We start from the raw sequence: 10,816 nt of genomic DNA, 5'->3' as shown, positions 1-10,816 counted from the left end.
TCTTTCCCTTGTGATCTTGAATTCTTGGTATCACTAGGCAATGCCCCTTGTGGTCTCGAATTTAAAGCATTCGTAATTTTCTCCAATTGATTCTCAAGAGCACAGAGAGACTCAGTCTAACTCTAAATTACAACATCATTATTGGCCATATATTCTTTTAGCAAAGCTTCAATAGATGATGATAATGATGATGAAACTAATACCTAACCTTGCTGGACATTTTTCCGCAGCATAGGTTGATTATAACCAGTAGGTGCATTGATGGCATTTTGTCTTGTCGTATTGTTAAAATTCCTCGTACCTTGACTATTCCAACTAAAGTTCGGATATTGCTTCCACCCAGGATTATACTTGTTCGAATAGGGGTTATTGTTTCGGTTGAAATTACCCATGTTGCTCACAAATGCTGGATTTGATGGACATTCATCAAATACATGGTCTTCACCCTAACGACACACGATAGTTCGACTGATTTTAATTCCTGGACTGCAGTAGGCTTTTTCATTATTTTAATCATATTAGCCAAAAAAGATACTTGGGCTATCAACGAAGTGATTGGATCCAGCTCCATAGTACCAGTAGCTTTCCTGCCCGTCCCAACTCTTGTGGTAAGATATTGATAATCATTTTTGGCAATCTTTTCCAAAATATCATATGCTTCATTATAAGATTTATCCAACAAAGTACCATTGACCGAAGCATCAACTACCATCCTCGTATGCACATTCAGTCCATTATAGAATATCTCCATCTGAGTCTAGTATTGGAATCCATGCATCAGACATTTCTGAATTAAATATTTGAATCGTTCTCAAGCTTCATATAGTGTTTCATCCTCCAGTTGCCAAAAAGATGTGATGTCATTTCTAAGCATATCATTCATATTTGGGGGATTATACCGTAGCAAAAACCTCTAGCAAAGATCATTTCATTGTGCCACTGTTCTCGATGACAAAGCATTCAGCCATGCTCTCGCACGATCTCTTAAAGAATATGGAAATAGTTTAATTCGCAAAGCGTCTTCAGGAACACCCCACTGCCTAAACGAGTCACAAACCTCTAGAAAAAGTCATAAAAGGCAGTCTTGGAGCTCCAGTGGGTAGTCCACCAAACTGTCCTACTATTTGTAATATCTAAAACAACTAGTTTCAGCTCAAACTATTGTGCCTGTATTTGTGGTCTAACTATCCCTGGATTCAGGTCATCCAAAATTGGCACAACATGCTCTCAGATTGGTCTATCTCGGTCATCTGCCACCCCACGAACATGAGGATTAGTGCCCTGACCATTCAAATTACCATTCATACCATGTATCACCTAGACAACAGGAGAATTAGAATCTTGACCATTCAGATTATCATTGAGACCAGGATCATTCCCATTCCTATCAATTTTTCACAGTTTTTTCTGCTTTCTTCGTAAAGTTCTTTCAACCTCTGGGTCAAAAGGATATTCTTTGTTAAAAGGAATGCCTCTTCTCATACACTAAAGACAAACCTGTGGAAATTAAATATAACTAATTAAAATAAAATTAATGGAATTAAGTAAAATAACTAAACCAACTTACACCAAATTGCCAATTCCTAGCAATGGTGCCAAAAACTTGTCGCGTGTGAATATGATATGTGAATTTTGCAAGTATACAAGTCGAATCAAGTAATAAAGTGATAAGTGAGTTCATCTCCACAAGGATCGGATTAGGTATAGAAATGGTCAAGTTATGATAATGATTAATGTTATGGCAAAACCTAGTTACGTACACAGTGATAAATTAAAATAATAAGGATGAATGCGAAATGTATACTGACTAATATTAGAAAATGCTAAGGCAAAGAAAGAATAAAAATTTAATGGAAATTATGAGAATATTTAAGTGAATAAACTGATAGTTAATAAATAAATAAGATTGTTATGGTAAAGATACTGCGGCAATGGATTGAAGGTCTACGATGTTGATTTGGAAGGTTAGGACTACTAAGAATCTACCTTTACTTTTAGTAATGCCTGAGCATAAATGTACTTAATCTATTGCTCAGAAGAGACCTAAAGTGACCTACTTCTTTCGATAGCAAGGTCTCAAGTTACTTGGCCTATGTCTATAGGTCTTATCACGGTACCCTGCACTGTTTTGTCTTCATTCCATATGATTTTTGCTCTATGTCTGGAGTCTACTACAAGTACCTATCAAGAACTTGCTCATATCATTCAATTACGGTCCAACTAATCCAACCTTTTCAGAATTTTATTTAGTTTTATGGGCATACTACACATTCATCTATGTCTAGCTAATATACGCATACACTTGGCATATAAAATAATTGAATGAAACAGTAAATTAAGTCAAATATATGCTTTAACTATTAAAGAAAATAAAAGTTTCCATAATGTAATCCCTACCCTATGAGATTTAGCTTATGGGCCAGCGATTAAAATTCAAGTTTGAAATAACACCCAACATCATTTTGATCAAAATAATTCACAGAGAATAGAATAAGAAATAATGGAAGAACTTAGGAAGATGGTTTTCACCAAATTAGTCCGTAATCCAGCAGCACAGTGTCTTGTGATGGCTGAGAGGTACTACCTTCGATCTCCCTTTTTTGACTTTACTCAATCGCTACCCTCAATTGTAGCCTCCGGATCTCTACACTTAGGGCTTCCTCCCTCGACTTTTTATAGGATTTTTCTTCCTAAAATAGCTCCAACAGCCCATGGTATCTTCTCCTCTTTTTTTGGTAGATTTTGCTGGTACAAGTAAAGTTAGGCTGAAACTGGTATGCACTAAATGTTGACTCGATCATCTTCATGAACTTCCACGGCATACAATATGGCAAACTATCTAACATTTTGCCCCAATAAACTTTCACTCATTTATTTCTTTCTCCATATTCTGCAACTGCCAAACGCCAAACCACCAAACACAACCTTTCCACACTTAATTAAAAGTGTCTAACACGTAAACACAGTCCAAGCTCCTAATACAAATGATAAACACCAAAAAAATCTTGCAAATTCAACTAGTGGTCGATCTTTTCCCCAAACTTTTTCCCTTTTTTCTATTCACTCCCTCTTCTATCCTCTAGCCCTTTCAACCAAAAAAAAAATCTTGCAAATTCAAAGCTATAATAGGGGAAAAAATGTCTTCATTATGTCCCCACTCGAACCTTTTCCATATCTTTGCTTCAGTAGCAACCAACTCTCAAGCATATTTACTTAGCGTCACGGATTCTTTCTCATACTCAACCACCGTCATGTTATTTTGCTTCAAGTTTATAAACTCTATCTTCTTTCACTCAATGTATAACTGGCCAACTCAATGTATAACTAGCCAACATACTTCTTCCTAAATTCATCAAAGAAGAAGTTCTAAGTAATCCTCTCAGCAAGATTCACACTTCGGACAGTGGTCAACCACTAGTATGCTTCATCTTTCAATAATGATACAACACACCTCAACTTATATTCATCAGTGCATTGTAGTTTTTCGAACACCCTTTGGCTATTATCTAGACAATATTTAGCTTTAGCGGGAACATCTTGTCGGATCGTCGATACGCCTCATGTAACAGCGAAAAAAATTCAGCGATCGACAGTCATAGATCCAAGTACGAGGAACAAATTGAATTGAAATAGGGTTGGAAATATACCTTTTTCGATCTGATTTCCTTCGCAATGTTAATTCCAAGCCACAACAAACTGTCCTGGCCTCTATGTAGTCCACCCTGTTGAAAAACGAACAGCAAAAAATACTCTTGAACCTTTCAAAGAGTGTTTTCACAAAAACGACTACTAAACCCTCTCTGTTATTTTTTTCCTTTACTTTGGTAACCCACAGACACAAAATCAGGATTCATATCCCTTTTCTTTTTCATTAATATCACATATCAGAAAAATAGGATTATTCCCTTATTTTTAGAGAAACATATGGAAAGTAAGAAAAAGAAATTATATTCTTTCCAAAAGAATATCAACTTCCATATCTTTTTATCTTTGACCAAAATTATTATAACTATTTATATTAATAATTTTGGTAAACTATATTTAGTTAATATTTTATATGAATCAAATTCATACATTAATTTTAACAATGTTCTTTATTTGTGTACAACATGTTTGTACTTATAATACGTTCAATACTTAACTATCAAATTAAATTAACTCAATAATTAATTTAATTCATGTGACAACTAAACACAATACCAAATGTATTTCGATTTTGTTTGCCTCAACCATAGGGTGTGACCCTGTAGGCTCTTGTAACGTTAGTAGTAATACTAGAACGTTTCTAATATTACAAGCAATAAGTGGCATCTAGCAATACATCATTGCTACCCAAGTTACAAGAAGTCGTGATTTGACATAACCTTTCTATGATAATTTTTTTATGTATTGTGTCCTTTTATCCTTAATATCTAGATTGGACACAAGTCATGGAATATTCAAGCTTCTATAGTCTAATCTCATATTTCTTGATATTCTAAGTAGACTACAATAAACAAATAAGTGTGATATTTGATCTGCTGAAATTCGGTCTAGCAGATTAAACTAGTTTTCACAATCAAGGAGCCTAAATAAAAGCATTTTCATTACATTTTAGTTAAGTTTCTTTAGTTTTACTTACATTCAATAAAATGTTCAAATTGAGTCTTTTATTGAACCTAAAGGCCGAATGAGGCCTAAGGGAGAGCTATTGGACGTTAAGTCGCAACATGGGAGGACTGATGTCGCAACATAGAGAATTGAATGAAGAAAAATCAAGTCTACCTTCGGTGTCGCTACACAGACTAAGGGTGTCATGACACACCCCTGAAGATGGCTACTGATGAGCATACTAGTTCCTATGTCGCGACACAGGTCGTGATGTGTTGCGACATCAACTGTGGGACAGAAATTAGAAACGAAGTAAGGGCGCTTTTGTCCACACAATTGGACTTAAAGCTTGGGAACGTCAGCTGACCTAGGGTTAAATGAAGGCCACCTAAAGGCTATAAATAGGCTCTTTTAGCACATGTTAAAGGGACCTTTCCATTAACCTAGCTTCTTTAGATTAGATTTAGTTTCGTTTTATTCTTTCTTCAGGTTCTAAAGTTTAGTTTATTTGTTCGTTGTTTTCTTTCAAGAGATTTGGATTGTGGAATCCTTCAACTCTGTAGATTTGCACTTAATATCAATACAATCAGGCTCTTTCATTTACTCTATCTCGTCGATTTAATTAGCATGCTTTCTCTTTACATCAATCTTATATTGTTTATGAGCACAATGAGGAACTAATCCTTCTATAGGGGATTAGTGGGTAGAGGTATGATCTGTTAACTATTTTTTAGGGTCACTCAAGGGATTATATCTTTAGGAAAGGGAGAATGTGAAACAAACCCTAGGCCTGACAACCCCGGTAACTCATCAAAGTGGGAATTAACCTAAAATTTGTATTGCCCATCCGTGAACACCTTAACCCCAAACTAGTCTAGACTGTGAGGTCGAAAGATAATTATTGTTGCTGACAACCTCGGAAGCAATCAAGGCAGTCAATATCTCATATGTGGGATATAGATATGGATAGTATTATAAACTTCTTGACTAAAGGTAGGGGTGAATAGAAATATCGTGTAGGCACCAATATCCCAGCATCCTTTCATCAAGCATTCATGTTTTCTGTGGGTAAAATGTGGATCCAATTTGTATGCACAAGAATAGTACATGTTTTAAATGTTTTTAACGTTAATACTTTTATAACAATGTTACTCTATGCTATTTTGCAAAAAAAAAAAAACAGGTATGTATCGGTAAATAGATTCATCAGAACATGAGGAGATGCATTGGTAGCCAGAAGGTGGGAGTCTTTTTCCCGCACCTAGTGACAAAATTATGTAGAATGGTGGTTGTACCTATGACATCCACTGAGTAGTCACTAAAACCATCCAAAAGTATTATTAGCGACACCTTGTTCCAATAGTACATAGAATTACAAGCCAAACAAATAAAGGATTGGTGCCCAATATTTTGGACCAATATTCTAAGAATTTGTAATGAAAAATAATATCCGGTCCCCAATTATACACCTGACATGTTCGAGCCAACGAATACGGAACAAGAAGAAGAAGTGCGTGAAAGCAAGGAGGAAGGAGAAGATGAGGAGATGGATGAGGAAAATGATTAAACTATTTTAATTTTATAAAGACTTGTATTAATTTTTGGATAATTTTAATTTAGGTTTTGTAGGAGTAGGAATAATAAATAAATTTTTCATCAAATTTTCTCTATAGGAACCAAACATAATGGAGACACAAATAATTTGAGCTAACACGATCAAAGGAGGAAGCACCCACCATTAGCAACTGGACCGACCACGATCAATTAGGTAACTTCCTTCTTTATCTATTTATGGGCTACACATTGAGGACAATGTGTCAACTAAAGTGTGGGGGTAACATAGAAAATTGGCTTCAATTTTTTACATTTTCTTTGATTTTTCTTGTCTTTTGTGTGCTTGAGCTTATAGAAATACAAGTGATTGGTTAGGAGCACATAGGTTTCGTATGTCTATGAATAAATTGGCATGATGATAGGTAATTTTAAACTTTTGATTATTAGGATCCTAAGTTATATATGTTACACTGTAAATAGGTATTAAGCAATCAATTGTACCAAGTGATATAGAAAATACAAGGAAACGAGCATACTAGTACGAATGATAAATAGTTGAATGTGTGTTCATTTGGTTGATGAAATTTGTGCATGTTGAGATATTTAGGGATGACCTAAGGATTGTTTGGAACACATCCAGAGCAAAAAAGCCGACCTATTTATGTCTACCTTTAGTAACAATTTTTGAGCCTGTTGACACTTCTTGATGAACCACATTGCAAGTCCCGAGCCTGAAATGTCAATTTGTATTTGCCATTGTTCTTTGGTCTTGCACTACACGATTATAGACGTCTGGCCATACGTATTGAGGGTTAAGTAGATACATCATGCTGAATTTTATAAACATAGAGTGAAATAAGAAAGATTAGTGTGATATGGGAATTATAGGTTAACTTGAAAGTGCAAAACAAGAAGAAAAATCCAAAAAGAAAAACCATACAAGTAGAAATAGTACCTGCAAAGCTAAAAAGCATTCATGAGTGAGAAGTACTTAAAAAGAGAAAAGTCACAAAGTCACAAAAGAAAGAAAAACTCGTTCATCAATGTACAAAAAATTCATAGGCTAGCTGTAGTTACTATGTCATGCTATGATTTCCTATGTGGAGTGAGAGAAGGAGAAATAAGGCGGTGAATAGGAAAGGGTCACTAAAGGGGGAAGAATAGGGATAAATACGATGTGCCAAACTATTTTCGTGTTTGTAACCCTTTTGATGCCTACTTTTTTTTTAATTCTATACCTGTACTAAGCTTTGTAGAGTTACAAGCTGAAAAGTCCTATATGACCTAAATATCCTTATACATCAACGGACATCATACTAGACATGTGCATAAATGACTATTTGTTTTCTTCTTAGATAATCAAAGTACTTGTATCATTTTTTGATGGATTTCTATAAATGAGACTATTTTCCAACATACCAAACTTAGATGTTTGAAGTCAAAGGTGGTAAGTCAACTATTCATCATGTTGAAGTTGTTAGTAAGCATGAAATGCCTAAGTCATATGCTCCGAAGTCAATACTTTTATCATATTTGCTCAAGGGTCGTCATGTTTATTTGTCATATTTCTTTATCTTGCTTGAGGACGAGCAATAACTTAAGTGTGGGGGAGTTTGATCTGCCGAAATTTGGTGTAGTAGATTAAACTAGTTTTCACACTCAAAGAGCTTGAATATAAACATTTTCATTATATTTTAGTTAAGTTTTTTTAGTTTTACTTACATTCAATAAAATGTGAAAAATGAGTCTTTTATTGACCCTAAGGGCCGAATGAGGCCTAAGGGAGAGCTAACGAACTTTGTGAGTGTGCAGAAGACCATTAAAAGGCATTTTAGGACGATACTGGATGCTATGTCTTAAAAAAGGAGGACTGATGTCGTAACACAGGGAACAAAATGAAGAAAACTCACAGCTGCCTTCGATGTTGCGACACAGACTGAGGGTGTCACAACATACCCCTAAAGATGGCTATAAGGGAGCATACTGGTTGCTATGTCACGACATAGGTCCTGATGTTTCGCGACATTGACTTTTTCACAGAAATTAGACACAAAATAGGGGCATTTTGGTTCACACAATCAGATTTAAAGCTTGGGAACGTCAACTGACCTAGGGTTAAGGACGACCACCTAAAGGCTATAAATGGGTTCCTTTTGCACATGTTAAAGGGACCTTTCGATTAACCTAGTTTCTTTCAATTAGATTTAATTTTGTTTTCTTTCTTTCTTAAGGTTCTAGAGTTTAATTTTTTTGTTCGTTATTTTCTTTCAAGAGATTTGGATTGTGGAATCATTCAACTCTGTGGATTTGAACTTACTATCAATACAATCAGGCTCTTTCATTTACTCTATCTCGTCAATTTAATTAGCATGTTTTCTCTTTACATCAGTCTTATATTATTTATGAACTCCATGAGGAACTAATCCTTCTATGGGGGATTAGCAAAAGGAGGTATAATCTGTTAAATATTTTGTAGGGTTACTCAACGGATCAGCTCTTTGGGAAAGGGAGAATGTTAAACAAGCCCTAGGTCTAACAACCCCGAGAAGTCATTAAGGTGGGAATTAACCCAAAATTGTTATTGTCCATCTGTGAACACCTTAACCCCAAACCAGTCTAGACTATGAGGTCAGAAGATGAGTAGTTCTTGCTGACTCATTATGTTAGTGGAAGATCGGAAGATCCTAATAGGGTAGCGACTAGTTGATTGATGAGGAATCTGAAACAATAGTTGATGGTGATTATCGAAGCGAGCTAATCACCCATAATCAAATTTGATTTATTCTTTCTTTTTAATCTCTTGAACTTTATCTTTTTATGTTGTTTTATTTTTATTATTTGAAAAACCAAAAAAATCTTTTATTTTATATTCTTCATATTATAACTGAATTTAAAGTACTAATTAGATCTTTTAGTGTTTAGTTTAGAATTGATCTAGCACTCGCCTCCATTGGGTACAATCCTCGGAGTACTCACCCACTCCATTGTAAAACAATATTACAAATAGACCCATATACTTGCGGATATCGCCTCGTAATTCTATATTTTATTACAGTATTCACACTCTGGACGTTAGTATGTTCGGAAGCGGTCAATATCTCATATCAACTTATTTGAGCATGGCCATGTATTTCTAGTCTCACTTCATCAAGTAGCCTAATATATTGCTCCCATTATGTAGGATGGACAAATCATATCTTGATCAATCATATCTCACTACATAGATTGTGTCATACCCAACATCAGTCTTTATAATACGACCTACTACGGTAGACGTTTGAATGTATCAAAATATATGACTCATGGTGTTGGGACAATGATGATCTCAAGTCTGAGGATTGTATACATAGTTATCACTATGAGTAATGTTGTGACTATTTCATAATAATCTAAGAAACATACTTACAATAGGTCAGTCCAATATGTTGTTCCCTAACACATGCTCATGTATTTGATTTTAACATCCTATGTCAATGACAACATTTTGTCATCAATCAACTACACATTAGTCTCAATGCACTATCATTTTCAATTTGATTAAATAAGTAAAATTCTTGATATACTTACAACAAAATGCTTGAATAACTCTTTTCTTCCTTCTTTACTCCATGGCTACTCCTTTGCCTTTTTTCCCCAATTTGTTTTTCACATCTCTTCTCTTTCTCTGAACTTTTCTTAAGTATCTAACTCTTTCTTTTTTTCTCTTATCAGGTATATATTCTATCTAGTTCCACATAAAATGTTGTTACCGTGAAGTTATTCTTGTGATTTCACTAATGATTTATGGAGGAATTTTGGATTTTTTAGTTTAGGATGATGAAAAATGGTGGAAAAGGACTAAAATGGAAGAAAAAAGGTTTGTTAAGGTTTGGAGGTGAGAGACGTGAGAAAGAAGATGGAAAGATGGCAATATTTTGATTTTTTTTCCTTCTTTTTTTCTTTTTCTACAACTTTCCAATAAATCATCTTTTCTTTTTTAAATAATTTATTAAAGAAAAATTACATCATCATGCCATAAATGTGGCTTCTATTCACTTCCATCCTCATCCACTTCTTTCTGTACTCTCCTGGTTAATTACACTCCAATGCCTTCCTCACTTCTTCATCCATTTAATCTAGTCTTTTCTTATTTCTAATTTTTACTCTATGACCGAACACTTCTCACACTTTTATAATTTAGTCCATTCCTTAAATATTTTTTCTAAATTCAAATGTCTTTATAATTCCCTATAATACCCAATTAGCTTATCTACTAATATCAATAATTCTATTTGTCTACTCCAAAAATTTTGAACACGTGTCAACCCGAATTGACACTATTCACTTCTTGAGGGATATTAGGGATGTTACAGTAGCCCCAATCACAAAGCATTTTAGTTTTTAAAATTCTAAAATTTTTATAATTTTTTATAATATTTAAAATTCTATTTTAAAATGATTTTTATTTTAATTTGTTTTCATTTTTATAATTTTTCATTTTTCATTTTTTTTTAATTTTTGAAATTTTAAATTTTCTAAAATTTAGTAGAATTTTTATGATTTTTAAAAATAAAGATAAATTACAAATTTCACTATGTGACACAACCATAGAGTGCCACTTAGCAAAGTTGAAGATGTTAAGGGGCTTCCACAAAAAGGGATGATTCTAGGGCTTAATTGATTGTTTAAATTC

At 34.2% G+C, this 10,816-nt stretch overlaps 1 non-coding gene across 1 annotated transcript; it reads left to right on the top strand.

Moving 5' to 3' along the window:
* The first annotated feature begins 767 nt into the window (after positions 1 to 767).
* Positions 768 to 874, top strand: LOC128032744 (small nucleolar RNA R71). Its single transcript, XR_008189046.1, has one exon. It is a non-coding gene; the product is annotated as a small nucleolar RNA R71 (small nucleolar RNA).
* The last annotated feature ends 9,942 nt before the right edge of the window (positions 875 to 10,816 follow it).

This window comes from Gossypium raimondii, chromosome 1, assembly GCF_025698545.1.
Source record: "Gossypium raimondii isolate GPD5lz chromosome 1, ASM2569854v1, whole genome shotgun sequence".
Classification (NCBI taxonomy): Eukaryota; Viridiplantae; Streptophyta; class Magnoliopsida; order Malvales; family Malvaceae; genus Gossypium; species Gossypium raimondii.
The sequence above is the reverse complement of the archived record's forward strand: the minus strand, read 5'-3'. Positions and strand labels throughout refer to the sequence as shown.